This window comes from Colobus angolensis, unplaced genomic scaffold, assembly GCF_000951035.1.
Source record: "Colobus angolensis palliatus isolate OR3802 unplaced genomic scaffold, Cang.pa_1.0 Scaffold3, whole genome shotgun sequence".
Classification (NCBI taxonomy): Eukaryota; Metazoa; Chordata; class Mammalia; order Primates; family Cercopithecidae; genus Colobus; species Colobus angolensis.
This window is the reverse complement of record NW_012116265.1, coordinates 19,268,729-19,292,089: the sequence shown is the minus strand read 5'-3', so window position 1 is coordinate 19,292,089 and position 23,361 is coordinate 19,268,729. Positions and strand designations below refer to the sequence as shown.

The 23,361-nt window shown below is 41.0% G+C and overlaps 1 protein-coding gene across 2 annotated transcripts in view; it reads right to left on the bottom strand.

Annotated features, from left to right (window-relative positions):
* AREL1 (apoptosis resistant E3 ubiquitin protein ligase 1) overlaps positions 1 to 23,361 on the bottom strand; it is a 49,669-nt gene that overhangs the window by 23,105 nt on the left and 3,203 nt on the right. The window contains exons 2-4 of one of the 2 annotated variants that reach the window (XM_011949563.1): positions 14,117 to 14,238; positions 11,206 to 11,297; positions 5,890 to 6,176 (exon numbers count right to left, since the gene is read on the bottom strand). The gene's annotated coding sequence lies outside the window, so the exon portion shown is untranslated. The remainder of the gene's footprint in view (positions 1 to 5,889; positions 6,177 to 11,205; positions 11,298 to 14,116; positions 14,239 to 23,361) is intronic. The other variant, XM_011949562.1, reaches the window with a different exon arrangement.

Here is a 23,361-nt window from a genome sequence, read left to right as displayed (position 1 = left end):
CAATATATTTCAGAGAAACAAACAGAGACTGCATCATTCCCCTTGAAGACTTCCAATCTACTGACCACTCTAGGAATACCACAAACAGCCACTTGCTTTATTGCTAATTTCAAAATGCAGTAACATGGCCTTCATCTTCTTAGATCCACAGTTCCCAAGACAGTTTCCCTTCCTCATGCAAAGTGGTGCTAATTAACACATGCAAAGAGGATAACGGAGTCACTTTCCCCTTATGTTTGCCTTCTGGAAGTAATTCAGCTACATAGAAATAGCTATATAAAATGTAGAATTTTTTTTTTTAAAGCAAGTATCATTATCATCATGTTGGCATTATGTAATTAAAATGAACTCTGGGTCATCCCAATAATAAGCAGTGGGTCTGAAAGGGAAGTCACTCATGCTGTTACCAATCAGGCAAACTAATGGGCCCTCTGGAAGATGAGCTCAGCAGAAAGACCAAGGAGAGGAACAAAAGGAGACTGTACTTCTCATCCTGAGTCATGCCTGTCAAGGTAGGAGTTTGAGGGAAGACTTTCACTGTTGTTAAACTTGCTTCCAGAATAACACTTCAATCTTAATTACTCATTTGATCATTTGAACCAATGAAAGTACTGCCAAGGAAAAATGCAACGTATGCTAACGTTCATATCTTATCACTGAGTCTGACCTTAGCACAGGTTGTATATTCTATTTTACAATGCACTGAATTCACTCTTTCTTTTCAAGTCAGTATACACTAAGGCTGTCAATGTTTCTCCACCTAGCACCTTTTATCAGCACTAGAATATTACGTAGAGACAAGACAGCTAAAAATTTCTAGGTTCAGATCTGGGAGGGACCAAAACAATTTTTTTTTCAGGGTATATTTTTACATTTGATTGTGTTTGCTTAGTTCCTCTGATAACAATATATCCAGTGGAACCTGCAGAGAATAGGTAATTTGAGGAATGACTGTCAAAAGTTTCATAGAAATCCTACTTAGAGTGATTATCTAAAGTCCTACTAGAAAAGAAATCCACAGGGGAACATTAGAATTGTCACATGGATTAAGGTGCTCCCAAAAGGGTTCATTATAAACAATATAAAGAGCCAAAATTTGGGATCATAACTACTGAACCTCCTTCCCAAACAAGTATCTCATCTCTTGGGACCCTATGCTGAATTAGCTGGGGACCCAACAGCTATCATCTCAAAAAGCTGCTACCATCTCTCAAAAAGCATCTGTCTGCATCTTACAGGATGCACTAGATGACTTGGTGGGACCAAAACTGGCAGTTTAACTGCCTTAAATACTTCCTCAGCAGGATGCCATTCAATCAGACCCTAGATGTGAAACTTTCGGTCCTCAGGGAAGTTACAGCACTCAGCAAAGAAATGACATATATATATGTGGCTGGTGTTACAGATTTGTGGTCTTCTTAGAGGAATAAAAGCAGTGCCAAATGTATGGCTTGAGTCATGAGGGCTGGAAAAACTCCCCCCTACTATCTCTGACAACTACAACAACCCTTTCTGTGAGAAGACAGCTGACATGCAGTAATTTAGAAGCCTAGAGAACAATCCCAGGACGGCAAACTGTGTGACCTAGCTAGGCTTCAGAATCTCACTGCTGTAAAAAGAGTTGAAAATTAATTATTTATATAGTATCATCTCCTTTAGTATGATATGACTTCAATGCAACTCCCCACAGCAATCAAAGCTCTAGTCAAACAGCATAACAAATAGTATAAGATAGAGGATAAGGGGATAGACTCTAGAGTTAGGTTACCTGGCTTCAAATCCATGCCCCACCATTCATAATGTGACCCTGGACAAATCATTCAATCTTTGTAAAGGGGTGCCAGTTTCCTTATATATACCTCATGGGGTGCTGTGAGGATTAAATGAGTTAACACATGTAAGCAGCCTATAGTAGTGCCTGTCACACAGTGAGTTCTCAAAGTTTTAATGATTATTACAATTATTATCAATAGTGGCACCAGTATCACTACTCCCTTACTTCAAAGCTGATAGGAAACTCCTCTCTACTGGCCCACACTTTCTTCAAAGAGAAATGCATCTGAATTCCAAAAAGTATGGCTTCTATTACTGTCCCTAAACAGTCTGCATGGGAGTTCTTTATACTATTCTAATTTTAAGACTAAAAAATTTTACAATAAAGGGTTAAAAACTCATCCTAAAATAATTCGTCCAACAAATACTGAGTACTTATATAATGTGTCAGGTATGGGGGAACAAAGTAGAACATGAGAGCCACAGTCCAGTTATCACGAAGCTGGCAGTAATGAGCTTTACCTTGTGGAGTCCTCAGCCATTTTTCCCTTGTCACTTATTTCTCAATCAAATCATCACTACTGATTTTCAAGATCACCTAAACCTTCTCCAATAAGTCAACTCTACATTTCTGCCCCACCTCTCTTCATCATTTAAAACTCAACACACCAATTACTATTTTTTCCCCAAACAACTTTCTTCTTGAAACCTCCTCATGACCAGGGAGTTAGCTCTATCAATTCCTCACTCACTGATACTAACTTTACAAAATGTCCCACTGCTCTACAACAGCTCTCAAACCACTCCCCACCCCCACAGTATTTACCCACCTCCCAGTTTCACCCAGGGTCACATTCTGAATTTGCCTTCGTTCTACATTTTCCCCCTTTCTGGTTCTTCCTGAATTCTCTCAAAAGCTCTTCTAATTTTTTCTTTTCTTTTTTTTTTTTGAGACAGAGTCTTGCTCTGTCCCCCAGGCTGGAGTGCAGTTAACAATCTCGGCTCTCTGCAACCTCCACCTCCCAGGTTCAAGCAATTCTCCTGCCTCAGCCTCCCGAGTAGCTGGGATTACAGGTGCCCGCCACCACGCTCAGCTAACTTTTTGTATTTTTTTTTTTTAGTAGAGACAGGATTTCAACATGTCAGCCAGGCTGGTCTTGAACTCCTGACCTCAAGTGGTCCACCTGCCTTGGCTTCCCAAAGTGCTGGGATTACAAGCGTGAGTCATCACGTCCAGCCAGGCCTCCCTACTTTTGTCACTCAAATCACTTTTATTCCAGATTTTACCTCTGTTCTGAAGCATTTTCTGTAAGCATGTTCTCCTGTCGGGGGCTCTCTCTGCCCTGTATCTACTGCTACCCCTACCCCACACTATTCTCTTTGGCCTCAGTTGCTACAATACCTCGTTATTCATCCTATGATCTATCCAAATTAGATCCTTTACACTTTTACATACAGCTCTGAAATGTCTCCTCTCCATTCCTTTTGAAAACTCATCTCCTCTGCCTAGAATATCCTCTTCCCTTTTATTCTCTACACATGGAACATCTCCTGATCCCAAGGTCTAGGAAAAATCCTATCCACTTTCTCCAAAATCTTCCCTAATACTAAATTTAGAAATTCCTTTCCTCTTGTGAATTTCCATAGAACATTGTTTTTATTTATCTTATAGCACTTTTATTCTTTTATTTATTTTTTTTTTTTGGGACAGAGTTTCACTCTTGTTGCCCAGGCTGGAGTGCAATGGCACCATCTTGGCTCATTGCAACCTCTGTCTCCAAGGTTCAAGCAATTCTCCTGCCTCAGCCTCCCAAGTACCTAGGATTACAGGCATGCACTACCACACCCAGCTAATTTTGTATTTTTAGTAGAGATGGGGTTTCTCCATGTTGGTCAGGCTGGTCTCAAATTCCTGACCTCAGGTGATCCGCCTGCCTCAGCCTCCCAAAGTGCCGGGATTACAGGCGTGAGCCACCATGCTTGGCCTAGTACTTTTATTCTTTTAGTCTCGTTTTTTCATTTTAGAGTGGTTATGAGTAGTCTTAAAAATCCTCCAGGCTGGGCATGGTGGCTCATGTCTGTAATCCCAGCACTTTGGGAGGCTAAGGCGGGAAGATCACTTGAGCTCAGGAGTTTGAGACCAGTCTGGGTAATATAGTGGGACCTCATCTCTACTAAAATTTGAAAACAAATTAGCTGGGCGTGCTGGTGCACACCTATATCCAGCTACTGGAGGCAGGGAGGGGGCTTGAGGCAGGAGGATTTCTTGAGCCCAGGAGGTTGAGGCTGCAGTGAGCCCTGGTGGCACCACCGCACTCCAACCTGGGCAACAGAGTGAGACCCTGTCTCAAAAAAAAAAAAAAATGCTCCAAAGAAACCAACATAATTGCATATAGTAACTTCAATAAATATGAATAAGATCAAATGTCTGTCCTTTTCTTTGTCCAGAATGCCTAAGGATCAGGAATTTTCCAGATGGGATCTTCCTTATAGATAGAGCTTGAAAGGATTTCTCTAATTAACAGTGTACTCACTTGAGCCATGGGTTATAAGTTCCTCAACCTAAAAATTGCCAATTTAATTCAGTTCAACAAGCAGGTATCAAATGCCCATCACTGGGGTTGCAAATTCCCATGCATGGTATTTTTCTACGGCAGTTTCTATGGCACCCTCTACTTTTTGCTATTCATATTTTTCTGTATGAAATTATTTTGGAACTTTCCCAAGTCTAATTCCAGCACAAACAAGTATGTAAGGCTCTACTGTACTATTTCATCCAATTGTTATGAGTATTTTGTGTGTTTTCAAGTTCCTCTCTTTAGTGTCCTTGACATTTATAAATATGGCATATTGTGATACTTCAAGCTAGAAGAAAAATGTGACAGTAGTAAATTAACAACTTTCTACTTGCTTATTGTGTCACTTATCACAGGCCGAACATTGCCTTCAGTGCTTTAAATATGTTAGCCTAAGTAACTGTCACCACAACAGCTTGGTAAGATGAATACTATCATTCTCGTTTTATGGATTTTTTTTGTTTTTTAAGCTGGGCTTAAAGTTGCTGAACATCTCACATTGGGATAAGTGACAGAGTTGAGATTCAAGTCTGGCTAGGAAAGCCTAGCAGGGCATGGTGGCTCATACCTGTAATCCCAGCACTTTGGGAAGCCAAGGCAGGAGGACCACTTGAGCTCAAGAGTTCGGAACCAGCCTGAGCAACATGGCAAAACCCCGTCTCTACAAAAAACACGAATAAAAAATTAGTCAGGATGTCATAGTGCACGCCTGTAGTCCCCGCTACTTGGGAGGCTGAGGCGGGAGGACTGCTTGAGCCCAGGAGGTCAAGGCTGCAGTGAGCCATGATTGTGCTACAGAACTCCAGCCTGGGAGACAGAGAAAGACCCAGTCTCCAAAAAAAAAAAAAGCCTATGTCTAACTCTGAAGCTCAATGCTCTTAACCTCTACAATGAATTATGAAAAAGAATAAAGTCATAAGGATAGTGAAGTATTTGGGGAAAAAAAGATTTATGAAAACAGGTAAAACAAAGTATGAGAAACACTATCCAATCCTACTGTGAGGAATCTTATAGCAAAGCTAAAATTAGAAAGATAAACTCTTATGGCTCTTTTTTTAATCTTCTGAAATATAAATAAAGCATGACAAAGAAAAGTGGAATGTAATGCCAATTCTCTAGTGCAGAAATAACACTTGCTTATGAAGGATCCTGGTCTAATTGCTTAATACTATAGCATTTTGGCTCACATTACCTACAAAAGGGGAAAAATACTTGAAAATATCTGTCTCAAGGGACTGTTAGAAAGTTGATTAACATACATTTTCTAAAATCCTCTGCTTTTTCAGAGCATAAAGATTTTTAATTACAGTAGCAACTAAATTTTAGCCCCAACATTGAAAATCAGTTGTGAAAAAGTCATTTCCCAAAAATGGAGAACTGGTTTCTTCATATTTAAAAATGCTCTGCTGGGGACAAAGTCAATTCTCACTGCAACTGTATACTTCAACAGCTATCCCTTGCCGAAAAGGCTTAGGAACTGCTCACTGGATCCATGTTCTACATCCCAATAACTAAAGTTCAACTCAGTCTATTACCTCACCTTTAAACGAGGGCCCATGTTCTGAGAACCAAGTAGAGCACTCCTATTCACCAAAGCAGGTCACTTTTGGCCCCTTTCACCTTGTCTTCCAACTTCCACATGAAAGAAAAACGACGCAAGGTCAACAGAAAGGGTCTATCCATCAGACTTTGTCACAGTAACCAGGTCAGTGTTTCTGGGATGAACTGGATGAATTCCAGGATACAGAAATCAGCCCAAGAATATATCATTCCTGGACTTCTCTCTAGTGCAGGGTGTAATCAGCTGCCAAAGGATGCCCCAGGATCCTGTCCAAAAAACAAAATAGGGTTAGTTGGAACAGGTTTTTATTTGCGAAAAAGATTCCCCAGAAAAAAAAAACAAAGAGAAGGTACAACAGGCAGTGGAAATCGAGACACTAAAAATAACCAAGAATTAGTAAACTCTGACCAAGCATTCTCAATTAAAACTCCACATAGTTTCCTTGAGGCCTCTGACTCCACAAGAAAAGTCAACCGGCAACCTCACTGTCTATAACTATTTCTTCAGCTGATTCAGAGCTTCTTTCAGTTTAGTGTCCCCAAATACTTCCCTATCCTTATGACTTTATTCTTTTTCATGATTCAGCATAGAGATTAAGAGCACTGAGCTTCAGAATTAGACACAGGCTTTTTTTTTTTGACAGGGTCTTTCTCTGTCACCCAGGTTGAAGTGCAGTGGTATGATTACAGCTCACTACAGCCTTGACCTCCTGGACTCAAGTGATCCTCCCGCCTCAGCCTCCCAAGTAGCTAGGACTACAGGCATGCACTACCACACCTGGCTAATTTTTTATTTGTATTTTTTGTAGAGACGGGGTTTTGCCATGTTGCTCAGGCTGGTCTTGAACTCCAGAACTCAAGAGATCCTCCTGCCTTGGCCTCCCAAAGTGCTGGGATTACAGGTGTGAGTCCATTCTTCAGTAGAAGCAAACTAGGCCACAGACATAAAGAGTAACCTTCAGCACAACCACATACCCAGTTTGAATATAATGGGGATGCAGCACAGGGTCTGGAGCAACCACAAAGACAGGTGAGATGAAAGCACAGACAGAACTAGGTTACGGAGGGCCTTATATGCCATGATAAGGAATTGAGACAATATTCAGCTGGAAAGGAGAAACCTCCAAAGAGCTTTAAAGCCCAATCTATCAGCCTATGCAGTCTGCTCCCTTTGTGCCCACATATGCATTTCCAAGACATGTTAAATAAAGTTGATTTTATATTTAAAACAGTAAAACCTGCTACTACGAGTCAGGGGAAAATCTGTGAACTTTCAAAATAAAATCACTAAATAAAGTGCAGTAAAGTCAGTTTATAACTCTCAAAGATATTCATGAACCAAAAATGTAGCAGAAAGGGGGTTTATGGCAATGCATACACAAACAGCCACCATAAGACAAATGAGAAGAGACTACTAATTAGTAAATGCAGAGACAGTCTTACCATATGGCAGGAACTGTTCTCAGTGCTTCATACATATAAACTCACAGATACAATTATCCCTATTTTAACACAGATACAATTATCCCTATTTTACAGATGAGGAAACTGGGACACAAAAAGGTTAAAGTCCTTTTCCAGGGAAACACACAGTGAGTAGTAGAGCCGAGTCAAACTCAGACAACCTGGACCCAGGATCCATGCTTTTAATGACTACCCTACTGCCTCTCTACTATGGGAAACCAAGGAAGAAAGCACAAAATGCTAAAAGAACAGAATGAGTGAAGACCAGCAAATGAAATTAAGTTGGCAAACTTTTATCATTAAAAATAAATAAGTATATGTATCTAGTTTAAAATACGGCAACATGGCCGGGCACAGTAGTTCACGCCTGTAATCCCAGCACTTTGGGAGGCCAAGGCAGGTGGATCACTTGAGCCCAGGAGTTCAAGACCAGCCTGGGCAACATAACAAAACCCTATCTCTACAAAAAATACAAAAATTAGCCAGGCATGGTGGCAGGCACCTGTGGTCCCAGCTACTTGCAGGCTGAGGTTGGGGTTGGCTTGAGCCCAGGAGGCAGAGGTTGCAGTGAGCTGAGATCATGCCACTGCACTCCAGCCTGGGCAACAGAGCCAGATCCACTCTCTAAATAAACAAATAAATAAATAAAGCCAACAGACTTGCCAAGTACAAGAGCCAAAACCTGGGTCAACTGGCAACTGGAACCAGCTTAAAGGATCCACAAACAACAGACTATATACATAAGCTGTAAGAGATGCCTATGTAGAACACTATATGAGGAATTTTTAAATGACACTTTTAGGGAATAAACAACACAGGGAAATGCTCACAAACAAAATGTTAAATAAAAAAGCAGGCACAAAACCATTTATGTAGCACAAGCCCACATTTAGAAACATAACATTACATAAAGAAGACTGAAAGGAAAAATAGAAAAATATTAATAGTGATCATTTCTTGGTATATGGAATTATAAATAATTTTTATTTTCTACCTGTATTGTACCTTTCAGTGTTTTTCAAATTCTTAATGTTGCAAGGACATGTAAAAAGTTTCTATTTCTGGAGAACACATTTTTGGTGGGGACTGATTTTCCTTAAATAAGCGAGAGAATGGGCAAGTTATCCTTTTTTCAAATAAGAAAATGGTATAAAGAAATTAAGATAACAGATTGTACTGAACTTTTTTTTTTTTTTTTTGAGATAGAGTCTCGTTCTGTTGCCCAGGCTGCAGTGCAGTGGCATGATCTTGGCTCACCGCCTCACTACAACCTCCACCTCCTGGGTTCAAGCTATTCTCCTGCCTCAGCCTCCCTATAGCTGGGACTACAGGTGCGCACTACTATGTCTGGCTAGTTTTTGTATTTTTGGTAGAGACAGGGTTTCACCATGTTGGCCAGGCTGGTCTTGAACTCCTGACCACAGGTGATTTGCCCGCCTCAGCTTCCCAAAGTGCTAGGATTACAGGCATGAGCCACCACACCCGGCCTGAACTTTTATTTCTATTCACTACAATCTTAGTAGGTTTCCAACCCTGTGATCAGCTATTTGATTATTAAATCAAATAACTCCTAGTTCTAATGTAAGCTTTACTGTCCCTACCATGAGCTACCATGCTCACCCCAATGCTTCAGTACCTCTACTGAGCTTCAAAACTCAACTCAAGCACCCCCCTTCTCTGGTCCTGCTCCAAGGCCTCTCTGAGGACTCTGTCCACACCAGACAGAATCAACCACTTCCTCCTTTGTGGTACGTCTCTGCTGAAGATACTTCTGTAATAGCATTTATTAGTCTGTACTGAAATTATGTATTTATATAGCAGTCTCTCCTAATAGATTGCGGACTCCCCAAGGAACACTGACCAGGTCATATCATTGCCTCCCCATGGCTAGTATGGTGTTCAGCCCTGCTATTTCAGAGTCTGTACTTTCACAAGATCCCCAGGTGAGTCCTATGCATGCTGAAGTTTGAGAAACATGGTTTAGACTCTAGAGCAGTCAGTATGAGAAGGGGCTCAACATTCTGTATCTCTAACAGGTTCACAGGTAATGCTGATGCTGCTGGTCTCCTAGACCACGCTTTCACACACGCCCCTGTTGTCCTAGCTACTGGGAAGCTAAGGCAGAAGGATCTCCTAAGCCCAGAAGTTTGAGGCTGCCATGAGCTGTGATCACACAACACCACTGTACTCTAGCCTGGGTAAGAGAGACAGAGATCCTGTCACATACACACACACACACACACACAGAGCCATGAAAAACATGATATAAAAGTCCATTTCAAAATTTTGGTGCATACAGAGCTAGTGGCAGCACACAGAAGTTCTGATATCACCTACTGATGTCCACCAAATGACAAGACAAAAGAAAGATGTTTGCTTTGTAAGATGCAATCTCCAGCATTCTCCACAGAGAAGCACCAGCCATGAGTCCAGGGACATGAACTTAAAAAAACAAATCATCCGATTATCAAAAAGCGCATAGGTTAGGGTGGTCTAACTAAGGAGGTTCCAAGGATATATCAGGCACTTTGGATTATTAGTTTACATTTACTATGGCTTAATTCCACTCTTGGTTTATACTCCCCAACCCTAAATCCCACCATAAAAGATTACCCTCCTCCATCAAGTTTATACTCTTGAGATATTTATACAGTTGTCTATTTCTGCTATTGTGGTTTAGACAAGTTATACGGTTTTCATTTATACTTTCTTCATCCGTCAGCCCCTCCAGTCTCTTAATCATTCCTGTGGGTCTTCTGTGAACTCTCTCCAGCTGGTCCCCAATAATCCAGTAATGAGGTGCCTCCAAATGACTGCAGCCTTCCAGGGACAGCCTCATTAGTCAGAACAGGATGAACTCACTCTCCTCAGTTCTGACATACTACTCTTGAGTAGGCAATCCCCCAAATCACAGAAATCTAATGTGCCATCATATTAGACTGTACCCCATTCTATAACTCCCAGACGTGGACATCACGGCATGCTAGAATGTGCTAGAAGCCAGAGGATAAATGACACATGTTCCCACGGCATCTATTTCACTAGAGGATGAGTGACTGGGGAGAAAAAAAAAAAGTTCACGCTAAATCAAACTCATAGATAATAAAACAGAATGCAATATTTGCATGAATTTCTAAAGATAAAACATGGATATGTTGCATATATTAATAGATATTCTGAACTTGAAGCAGAAAGGCTGCTTGGGGCTCTGCTCCCAGCACCAAGGAGTTAACATGTCCTTTACCACTAGAGGTAATTGAGCCAAAACCCTCACTCAACTTCTGATCTACTGTGCATTACCACTCATCCCATATACTCACATTTTAAATGATTTTTTTTCTGCTATGTTTCCCCATCCTAGATATCTATATCTATTTTGTCTTTGCCTAAAATCATTTGCTGCAGGAACACGTGTCATTTATCATCTGGCTTCTAGAACATTCTTGCATGCCCTGATGCCCAAATCTGGGAGGCATGAAATGGGGTTACATCTAATTGACTCTATAATTCACAGACTACCAACATCTACAGGTTCCTCTGCATCGTTCATTCTTCATTCATTTCACATTTCTTGAGCATTTGCTATATGTTGGGCTGTGTGCTAAAAGCTGAAGTCACAAGGATAAATAAGACAGGGTGCTTTCTTAACCTCAATGAACTTGGTTCACCAAGGGAGAAGGACAATGCAATGTTGCAAGTGCCATAAAAGAGGAATAAGCAAAGTATGGAGGGCAGAGGAAGGAGAGGTAACTGTGTGTACAAGTGGAAAAGCAGAGACAACAGAGCTGAATACTTAAGGATGAGTAAGCAGGCTGGGCATGGTGGTTCATACCTGTAATCCCAGCACTTTGGAGGCTGAGGTGGCAGGATGGCTTGCGCCCAGGAGTTCAAGACCAATCTGGGTAACATAGTGAGATCCCATCTCTAAAAAAAAAAAAAAAAAGCTGGGTGTAGTGGTATGCACCTATGGTCCCAGCTACTCAGGAGGCTGAGGTGGGAGGATCATTTGAGCCCAGGAGGCCGAGGCTGCAGTGAGCCCTGATTGCTCCACTACACTTCCGCCCAGGTGAAAAGCAAGACCCTGTCTCCAAAAAGCAAAGTGTTTAGAAAGACCACATGGGGCTAAACTAGGATGACTACCATGTAGTGGTTAAGAGCATGAATCTTACTACTGAATGATCTTAGACAAGTTACAGCAGGTCCTCAAACAACATCAGTTTCATTCAACACTGTTTTCTTATAATTTTGAGGAGTAAAAAAATTGACTCCTGGCAGGCTCCAATGTGTGGAGTTCACACATTCTCTGTGTGGGTTTTCTCTGGATACTTGGATTTCCTCCCACATCCCAAAGATGTGCACTTCAAAGTTAACTGGCATGTCTAAAGTGTCCCAGTCTAAGTGAGGGTGAGGGGTGTGTGTGTGTGTGTGTGTGTGTGTATGTGAGAGAGAGTGAGAGAGAATATGGGCAAGAGAGAGAGAGAGAGACAGAGCACGAGCGAGAGAGCCAGAGCCCTGTAACAGAATGGCGTCCCATCCAGCGTTGGTTCCCAACTTGCACCCTAAGCCCTGGCCACCCTCAACCGTGGACTGGAATAATTGGGTAAATGTTACAATTATCTAACCTGATTTTATCAATCTTTGTTATACATACTGCTCTCATTTATTTCAATATGTATATTATGTTCTGGTCTTTATTTAAAATAGTTTGGTGATATTTTTGCGACCAGAAATACGCCATAGGAACTTAATTCTTGTTTATATCAATTAGCCTATGGTAAAACTGGTTTCAATATACATCATTTTGTTTGAAGTAGAAGTTTCCAAGAACCTATGGACATCAAGTGAGGACTTGTTGTACTTAAACTTCTCTTCAGTTGCCTCATATGTAAAATGGAGATGCACCAAGAAAAGGAAGGAATCCAGCTGCTCTTGGAGAACAAGACTTGGAGAATAAGGACAAGGAGAATTGGTTGAGACTGAAACTTTACACCTAGGTGACATGGAGTGCCTTGGGGGACAAGGTTCTACATCTAATTGACTCTGTAATTCTATAGTTCTATGAACTATAATTCTATAGTTCTATGCACAGACCAGGCTGCTGGGTTGCCAGGTTATGAGGGTGGTTTGTGCCAGGCCACAACAGTCCAACCCACAGTAAGTGAGGAAGATGGCTTGAATCTACCTGAAGGACTCACTGGTTTTCCAGAGAGATTCCATGTGGAAATAACCATAGAAACAATCCAAAATAATGGATTTTCCAGTGTTCCCTCAAGGATGATGGTAAGAATCAACCTTTATTGAGAACTTACTATGTGCCAGGCACTGAAGTGCTTCATCTATATTATCTCATTTAACCCTCACATCAACCATATGAGGAAAGCATACTTTATCCATATTTTATAGACTAGGAAACAGAGGCACAGGAAGCTAAAATAACTTGCCTATAGCCACCCAGTTTATAACTGAAGGAGTCAAGCAATGGGATTCCAGAGCTTACACTCTTTCTTTACTCTTAACTGGGAATACTGATGTATCAAAAAGAACTTCCAGAAGGGGGGAAACAAGATATTATTCTTGGGATAGGAAGAATTAAGCTCAGAAATATTTAATTTGAAATTTTAGCCGAGTGTGGTGGCTCACACCTGTAATTCCAGCACTTTGGGAGGCCGAGGAGGGCAGATCACGAGCTCAGGAAATCAAGACCATCCTAGCTAACACGGTGAAACCCCGTCTCGACTAAAAATACAAAAAAATTAGCCAGGCATGGTGGCGGGCACCTGTATTCCCAGCTACTAGGGAGGCTAAGGCAGGAGAATTGGTTGAAACGAGGAGGTGGAGGTTGCAGTGAGCCGAGATCGCGCCACTGCACTCCAGCCTGGGCAACAGAGCAAGGGTCCAAAAAAGGAAGATGACTTCATTTTAGACTTTAAGCAACAAAAAACAAAAGATGTTTTTTAACCAAGAGAGAAAAAGGATCACACATTTTAAATGAAGAAACTCTGGGGACAATGTGAAAGGGGGACAGGCCCATTAATGAATACAAGATAAGGGGCTACTGGTTCAATGGAGTAGCTACACACTGGCCACAATACAGACAGGGTCCAACGTAGACCCTCATTAGTCACATTGGTTGAGGGTGGCCAGGGCCTAGGGTGCAAGCTGGGAACCAACCCTGGATGGGTTGCTCTCCTGCTTTATGCTCTCAGAAGCAACAGGATCAATGACCTGTGAGGTCAAATGGATAAAGGAGAGGAAGAAGCCAAGGACAAAGGCAAATTTTCTATTGTTGGGAGCCTGGATAAATGAAGGAGAATTAAGGAGGCAAAGCAAACATGAAAGAAAAGATGTATTAGTCCATTTTCATGCTGCTGATAAAGACATACCAGAGACGGGGTAATTTATAAAGAAAAAGAGGTTTAATGGACCCACAGTTCCATGTGGCTGGGGAGGCCTCACAATCACGGTGGAAGGTGAAAGGCACGTCTTACATGGTGGCAGGCAAGAGAGAATGAGAGCCAAGTGAAAAGAGAAACCCTTTATAAAATCACCAGATTTTGTGAGACTTATTCACTACCACAAGAACAGTATAGGGGAAACTGTTTCTGTGATTCAATTATCTCCCACTGGATCCCTCCCATAACACATGAGAATTATGGGATCTATAATTCAAGACGAGATTTGGATGGGGACACAGCCAAACCATATCATCCCACCCCGGCCCCTCCCAAATCTCATGTCCTCACATTTCAAAACCAATCATGCCTTCCCAACAGTCCTCCAAAGTCTTAACTCATTTCAGTATTAACTCAAAGTTCACAATCCAAAGTCTCATCTGAGACAAGGCAAGTCCCTTCCACCTATGACCCTGTAAAATCAAAATCAAGTTAGTTACTTTCTAGATACAATGGGACTACAGGCAATGGGTAAATATACCTGTTCCAAATGGGAGAAACTGGCCAAAACAAAGGGGACACAGGGCCCATACAAATCCAAAATCATGCAGGGCAGTCAAATCTCAAAGCTCCAAAATGATCTTCTTTGACTCCATGTCTCACATCCAGGTCACGCTGATGCAAGAGGTGGTTCCCATGGTCTGGGGCAGCTCCAACCCTGTGGCTTTGCAGGGTACAGCCTCCTCCGCAGCTGCTTTCGGAGGCTAGCATTGAGTGTCTGAGGTTTTTCCAGGCACATGGTGCAAGCTGTCGGTGAATCTACCACTCTGGGGTCTGGAAGACAGTGGCCCTCTTCTTACAGCTCCACTAGACAGTGCCGCAGGGACTTTGTGTGGGAGCTTCAATCCCACATTTCCCTCCCACATTGCCCTAGCAGAGGTTCTCCATGAGGGTCCTGCCCTGTAGCTGACTTCTGCCCGAACATTCAGGAGTTTCCATACATCCTCTGAAATCCAGGTGGAGGTTTTCAAACCTCAATTCTTGACTTCTGTGCACCCACAGGCTCAGCATCACATGTAAGCTGCCAAGGCTTAGGGCTTGCACCTTCTGAAGTGACGGCCCAAGCTGTATCTTGGCTCCTTTTAGCCACAGCTGGAGCAACTGGGGCACAGGGCACCAAGTCCCCTACACTGCACACAGCGGGGGGGACCTGGGCCCAGCCTTCAAAACCCTTTTTTCCTTCTGGGCCTCCAGGTCTGTGATGGGAGTGGCTGCTGTGAAAACCTCTGAGGTGCCCTGGTGACATTTTCCCCATTGTCTTGGTGATTTGGCTCGTCTTTACTTATGCAAATTTCAGTAGCCAGCTTGAATTTCTCCTCAAAAAATGGGTTTTTCTTTTCTATCGCCACTGTCAGGCTGCAAATTTTCCAAACCTTTATGCTCTGCTTCCCTTTTAAACGTAAGTTCCAATTTCAGATCATTTCTCTCAAGTTCAAAGTTCCATATTTCTAGGCAGGAACAAAATGCTTCCAGTCTCTTTGCTAAAGCATAATATGAGTGATCTTTGCTCCAGTCCCCAACAAGTTGCTCATTTCCATCTGAGACCACCTCAGCCTGGATTTCATTGTCCGTAACATTATCACCATTTTGTTCAAAGTCATTCAACAATTCTCCAGGAAGTTTCAAACTTTCCCATATTTTCCTGTCTTCCTCTGAGCCCTCCAAACTGTTCTAACCTCTGCCTATTAACCAGTTCAAAAGTTGCTTCCACATTTTCAGGTATCTTTACAGCACTGCCTCACTTCCAGTACCAATTTACTGTATTAGTCCATTTTCACACTGCTGATAAAGACATACTAGAGACTGGGTAATTTATAAAGAAAAAAAGGTTGAATGGACTCATAGTTTCACATGGCTGGGAGGCCTCACAATCATGTCAGAAGGCAAAAGGCATGTCTTACATGGCAGCAGGCAAGAGAGGATGAGAGCCAAGCGAAAGGGGAAACTCCTTATAAGATCATCAGATATTGTGAGACTTATTCACTACCGCGAGAACAGTATGGGGCAAACTACCCCATGATTCAATTATCTCCCACCAGGTCCCTCCCACAACAATGGGAATTATGGGAGCTAAAATTCAAGGTGAGATTTGGGTGGGGACACAGCTGAACCATATCAAAAGATAATGAGTAGAGAATTAAACATGTTAAGTCTCTGGAGTGTCTACAGGATATCCAGGTGAATATATTCAAAAGGTACATAGAAATAAGCACATGAAGCTAGAGAGATGCCAATATCCTGAAGACATGGAAAATGGCAAAGACCACCATAAAAAGCAGAGACCAACCAACCAACCAACAAACAAAAAACTAATCATAGAACCCTGAGGGGATCAACCTTGCAAAAAAAAAAAAAGAGTAGCCAACAAATGAGAAGTAAAAAGGGGACAGGAGGAGAACAATTGTAAAAGTAGTTTATCAGAGGCAAAAGAAAGTGATTATTTCTAGAAATTGGTCATAAACAATATCAGATCCAGTAAAGATTTCTGCCAAAGGGGGGACTCAAAATCAGCCCCCAAGTTTTCTTCCTGAATTATTTGGGACACTCATTTTCTGATCTAGTAACTTCCTCAATACATTTATGTCTTATTTCTATCTCATTAATAAGAGAATATTAAACTAAACTTGACCTGACACTGATAATTAGTAAACTCTTTGCAACTCAATTCAGTAATACTAATTATTATTTCAAAATCATTTTAATGCCGATAACAAATTCAGATCTAAACTAATCTGAATCCACTGTCAATCTCAGCAGTCCGCAACCTTTTTGGTACCAAGAACCAGTTTCGTGGCAGACAATTTTTGCATGGACAGCAGGTGGGAGGGTGATATCAGGATGAAATTGTTCCACCTCAGATCATCAGACATTACATTCTCATAAGGAGCACACAACCTAGATCCCTCACACCCACAGTTCACAATAAGGTTCATGCTCCTATGAGAATCTAATGCCGCTGCTGATCTGACAGGAGGTGGAGCTCAGGTGGTAACGCAAGTGATGGGGAGGCACTGTAAATACAGATGAAGCTTTGCTTGCTCACCCGCCATCACCTCCTGCTGTGCAGTCCTGTTCCTAACAGGCCATGGACTGCTGAAGGTCTGTGGCCCAGGGATTAGGGACCCCCGCCTATCCTGTATAAATCACTGGCCAAAAAATCTCCTAAGTTTTTAAAAATCAGTTTTACTGAGGTATAAATAAACATCAATTTGAAATGTACAATTACTTTTGACATCTGTGTAAGGTTATTATATAAAGCGTAGTCATGATACAAAACACTTCATCATCCCCAAAAGTTGCCTTAAGCTCCTTTGCAGTCAGCCCTCCTCCCACAAGCCCCTGCACAACCACTGATATGCTATCACTGTAGTTTTGCCTTTTACAGAATACATTATACATTTGCATCACATGCAAAATGCAGTCCTTCGTGTGTAGCATTTTTTCACTTAGCATAGGTTCTTAGATTCATACATGCTGTTACATGTTTCAGTAGTTCACTCCTTTTTCCTGCAGAGTAGTACTCCATTAAATGGACATACAGCTATTTGTTTATCTATTCACCAGATGAAGGATATTTGGGTTATATCCAGTTTGGTGGTATCGTGGATAAAGCTTCTATGAACATTAAGCTACAAATCTATAGACACATGCTTTCATTTCTCTTGGGTAAACATCTAAGAATGGGACTGCTGAGTCATATGGTAAGTATATATTTAACTTACAAGAAACTGCCAAACTGTTTACCAAAGCGGCTGGACCACTTTGCATTTCCACCAGCAATGCACAAGAGGCGGGTTGCTCTACATCCACCAACACTTGGTACTGTCTTTTAATTTCACCCATTCTAACAGGTGTGAAGTGATATTTCATTGTGGTTTTAATTTGCATTTCCCTAAGAACTAACAATATTGAGTATTTTTTTCATGTCTTTATTGGTTATTTGTATTAGTTTCTTTGAAGTATCTATTCAAATCTTCTTTTTTAAAAATCGAGCTGTTTGTCTTCTTACTATTGAGTTGTAAGAGTTCTTCATACATTCTAAATGCGAACCCCGAATATCTGAGACAGGTCTCAGTTAATTTAGAAAGTTTATTTTGCCAAGGTTGAAGATGCGCACCTAAGACACGGCCTCATGAGGTCCTGACGACATGTGCCCAAGGTGGTCGGGGCACAGCTTGCTTTTATACATTTTAGGGAGACATGAGACATCAATCAAGATGTTTATTGGCTCAGTCCAGAAAGGCAGAACAACTTGAAGTAGGGAGGGGGGCTTCCAGGTGAGAAAAATGATTACATTATTTTGGGTTTCTGATTAGCCCTTCCAAAGGAGATAATCAGATATGCATCTATCTCGGTGAGCAGAGGGACAACTTTCAATAGAATGGGAGGCAGATTTGCCCTAAGCAGTTCCCAGCTTCACTTTTCCCTTTAGCTTAGTGATTCTGGGGCCCCAAGACTTATTTTCCTTTCACATAAATACAAGTCCTTTATTAGATAAACATTTTGCAAATATTTTCTGTGGTTTGCCTCTTCATTTTCTTAACAGAAAATACACTTTTTAAAGAGTAAAAGTTTCTAACTTTGATGAAAGCCAACATAAATTTTTTGTTCATAGTTTGCGGTTTTTGTGTTCTATTTTTTAAAACTCTGCCTAGCTCAAGGTCACAAAGATTTTCTCCTGGTTTTTTTCTAGAGGTTTATCTAAAAGTTTCACAAGATAAAATTCTCTCGTCAAATTTTTTTAACAAGACTTTTTAAAACTCCTGCATTCCATTTATCTCATAGTTATTAAGTTTTATTCCCTTTGTTTCTTTCAAATTCAATGCCACACATTACCATGCACTATTTAAGCTATAATCTATTTCCTTTTTTTTTTTTTTGAGATGGAGTTTGGCTCTTATTGCCCAGGCTGAAGTGCAATGGCACGATCTCGGCTCACTGCAACCTCCACCTCCCAGGTTCAAGCGATTCTCCTGCCTCAGCCTCCCGAGTAGTTGGGATTACAGGCATGCGCCACCATGCCTGGCTAATTTTGTATTTTTAGTAGAGACAGGGTTTCTTCATGCCCGTCAGGCTGGTCTCGAACTCCCGACCTCAGGTGATCTGCCCACCTCAGCCTCCCTAAGTGCTGGGATTACAGGCGTGAGCAACCACACCCGGCCCCAGTTATAGTCTATTTCTGAATTTGGAAAGATTTTAATATTTTAACAGATTTTTCCTCTCTTCAATCTAGTAAATGGAATGCTTAAATTTAGCCAAGGTTTTAGTCCCTCACTTCTCTCCAAATCCACGTAAGACCTCTGCACCCCTGATACTGGTTCTTAAAACAACAACTAAATTCCACAACCCAGAACATGCACCTTGAGGTTAAGCCAGGGGCAATAAACTAGTTACCCTTCTGGCTTTAAAGAGAGTCTTTTATGAGATCATTCCCACCTCACTGAGTCACTCTAACCTGTGATGAGACTAGAAAAAGTTGTCCTATAAATCACTCACTGGTTAAATTAAAATTTTGGCTTATAAAGGTTAAGCTAACCAAGATAAAAGTAATTCTGCATTTCTTAAATCAATTTGGATTCTCTCTATTGCACCATTCTCTCTAAAATAAGCCAGAGTTCTTCAGACCCCTATTTCTTTTTGTATAGTATATACAAAGGCATAGCTTAGATTCAGCTATTCCTGGAGTTGTTTGCCATTCATTCTCAGCACAGTTTAGAGAAAGCAGGAAAAAGGGATTCAAAGCTAATGTGAGTGTAACAGGGAAAACAAGAAGTGAGAATTTATTATTGCTCATTTTGTATCCTCATGGGGAGAAAAACAAGAGAGAAAACTGGCTCATCTATGTCACTGTCCCATTCTTAACCCTAAATCTGGAAAATACTAGCTTCAGTTTCCTATTCCGTCCTATCCTGATGTGTTTTCTATACACAAAACCGACTCCTACTATGCCTGAGCCCCAGAGGACAGGCCCCCATGTTCCCATCTCATGGCAGCTTTTATGCTTAGGTGACCTTGGACCACAGAATCTTGGCTATAACAGGAAGATTTTAAAAGTAATTCTCTGAATCTGACAAGCTGTCTCCCTCAATAAGTCTCGGAAGCTATTATTCCATTAACTGTGCCTGAAGGGGCAGGCACACAGCCAGATCTGCAGCCCAGTCGGGTGGAACTGGAATGGTCACATGTATACTTAAAAGCTAACTCTGCCTCTACTACCATCCACTACTTTCAATTCTGTGCTTATTTTTAAGGAAAATATTTATATAATTGAAAGGAAAAACAATGTTGTTTAAATGAGCATTTTACAGTTAAGATTCCAAGAAGAAAAACTCAACTAGCCACAGAAATGGTACCCTAAGATAGCTTGATTTGAAGGAGAAACTCAACACTTACCTATTCAAAACAAAATTTCTGTTGACCCAATAATCAATTTTACCAAAGAAAGGTCTATTAATTTCTTCAAATGCATATTAAGAAGCGACTACATGCCAAGCAATAGGTTGGACCCTAAGGATTCCAGAATGAGTAAAATATCCTCAACCCCTTAGAAACATAAAAGCTTAGTAAAGAAGACAGACAAGTAAATAATTACGTAGTTATACTTCCATGTAGTAAAATCTATGAGGTGAGCATGGAGTGTATGGATGGATACCTTAATCAAGATCAGCTCTTAGTGTCTCAGGAAAGTTCACATCACGCTCCTGGAAGCAAAGTCAACTCTTCCATAGAGTTAACAATGCGTTGGGGGTCAAGGAATACAAAACACTACCTATGAAGTATTACTTATTCTCAGGGTCAATGACTCTGGTCAGAGGGGATTCTTGGACCACATACATAGCATAGAAAAAGCACTCACTGGAAATACCAACTTATTTATCAAAATTACACACGATCTGATTGGGCACAGTGGCTCACACCTGTAATCCCAGCACTTTGGGAGGCCGAGGCGGGCAGATCACCTGAAGTCAGGATTTCGACACCAGCCTGGCCAACATGGTGAAATCCCATCTCTATTAAAAATACAAAATTTAGCCAGGCATGGTAGCGGGCACCTGTAATCCCAGCTACTCGGGAGGCTGAGGCAGGAGAATCATTTGAACCCAGGAGGCAGAAGTGGCAGTGAGTCAAAATGGCACCACTGCTCTCCAGCCTGGGTGACAAGAGCAAAACTCCATTTCAAAAAAAAAAGGACAGGCGCAGTGGCTCACGCCTGTAATTCCAGCACTTTGGGAGGCTGAGGTAGGTGGATCACGAGGTCAGGAGATCAAGACCATCCTGGCCAACAGGGTGAAATCCCATCTCTACTAAAAATACAAAAAATTAGCTGGGTGTGGTGGCAGGTGCCTGTAGTCGCAGCTACTTGGGAGGCTGAGGCAGGAGAATTGTGTGAACCTGGGAGGCGGAGCTTGCAGTGAGCTGAGATCGCGCCACTGCACTCCAGCCTGGGCGACAGAGTGGGACTCCATCTCAAAAAAAAAGAAATTACACATGATCTAACTGGAATGTGGTATTCTGGATTCAGTTTGGGGACAGAAAAAGGAAATTAGTGGAGAAACTTGTGAAACCCAAATAAAGTCTATAGTTTAGTAATAGTATTGTACCAATGTTAATTTCTTAAATGTGACAGTATGTGCCATGGTTATGTAAGAAGTTAACATTAGGAGAAGCTGGGTGAAAGGTATACAGGAATACTCTGTACTATCTTTGCAACTTTTTTATAAATTTAAAATTATTCCACAATTTAAACAAATTTAATTACATATAGTGCTCCCCTTTACATTCTCACTCTCCCCTAGGATTCTAATCATGTCTCCCTAATCATTGCCCCAATTCAGGTAATGCTGGCCTAAAACTTTTTAGGTATCTTTTTTAACCCCTTTCTATGAACTGTTTGCACAGTTTCTTTACTGTGCAAACAGATTTCTTCTTTACCAAGACATGAAAAACTAGATCACACTTGGGAAGTTTTAACTGTTTTCTGTTCCTAATAAGTTTACCATATATACCGGAGTACCTTGAATTTGAACTTCCCAAACTGGACAAGAGGGGGGTTAAAATAACATGCTCCGGGTCTCTGGATAAAAGCAAGGGGACATTACAGAAAATATGTTGTATATTAATAGATTATCTAATCTCTGGCCAAAAAGTACAATATACAGAAAATCAATTAACAGATGCTAACTATTAGCATCTCAACAGTAACAAGCTGCACGGAAATAAACGCCTTTGCTCTGAAAAAACATGATGTAAATTGCTCAACTATTCAAGGTAACAAAAACTCATAAAATCATATGGAACCGTTCAATGAGACTAAATGACAAAACATGTATCTACCATGACTACTTAGTTTCTAAAAGCTAAGTGAATACCCATCTTTATAAACCCTATCTTGTAGAACAGTTTTCAAAAGAGCCACCAGTAAAACATCATTATGGTGCTGTAACACCATATCAACGGCTCCAGCATGCATGTGTGTACACACACATACACATACACAAACTGCAATAAGGTTAAACAACCTCAAAAGTTTGAAAACTACTATATGAAAGAACACTAGTGAAGGCTAAGCATTCAGAACCCTTCAAAGAAAAAGAAACCAAATAAAAATAACTGAAATTTAAACTCAAGTTAGTTAATAGCTAAAGTCATTTAAAAGGTAAAATGGTAAGGCACAGTGGCTCATGCCTCTTGTCCCAGCTACTCACGAAGCTGAGGTGGGAAGATGGCTTGAGGCCAGGAGTTCAAGATCAGCCTGGGCAACATAGCAAGAACTAATAAATAATAAATAAAAGGTAAAACGATACACTAGAGTCCATTAAGGTCATGAAATCTGATCTATTACATGGTACTAATATGTTGATAGTAGTAAATAAATATTACACAACAGTACTCTGACCTGGACCACTTCCAGAAAGATGAACAGGTAGAGTAATTCCTCTAAAATATTTCAACTCCCACATCTCTATTCAGTCACCAATCACACTTTATCTGTTTACAAGTCTCTCTCTAACACAGGACTGTGGTGAGATTGCCCAGGACAGAATGGGCCCTCAATAAATGCTTTCTGAATGAATGAGCAAGCGGTAGTAATCTATCTCTGAGGTATTCTTACAAAACCAATTCAATATCAAGACCTCAGAAGCAGAACATGCTGTATGCCATGCTACCACATTTAAGGGCCGGCAAGTTAACTGAAAAATAATTAACAGCGACTAATGTTTGTTGGGAGAAAAAAAGTCCTATCATGTAAGTCAGAAAAATAAATGTAAAAACTATAGCTTGAAAATGGACAAAAAAGTGAATCTACTTATAACTTTCTAACACTGAAATACAAGATGTTCTTTAAGGAGTCTTTCATTATCCAGAAAAATTTTATAAAGAAATTTGATACCAACTTAAATTAGTAAGCTAGACCAATTAGTGAATGGAATGAAGTCCAAGCCCAATTATGTGTTCAAACTGTGTGTCCAATGCCTTGGGCAATTTTTTCTCTTCAAGACTGCAGAAAAATGCAAAACAACCCTCTTGACTGCTGA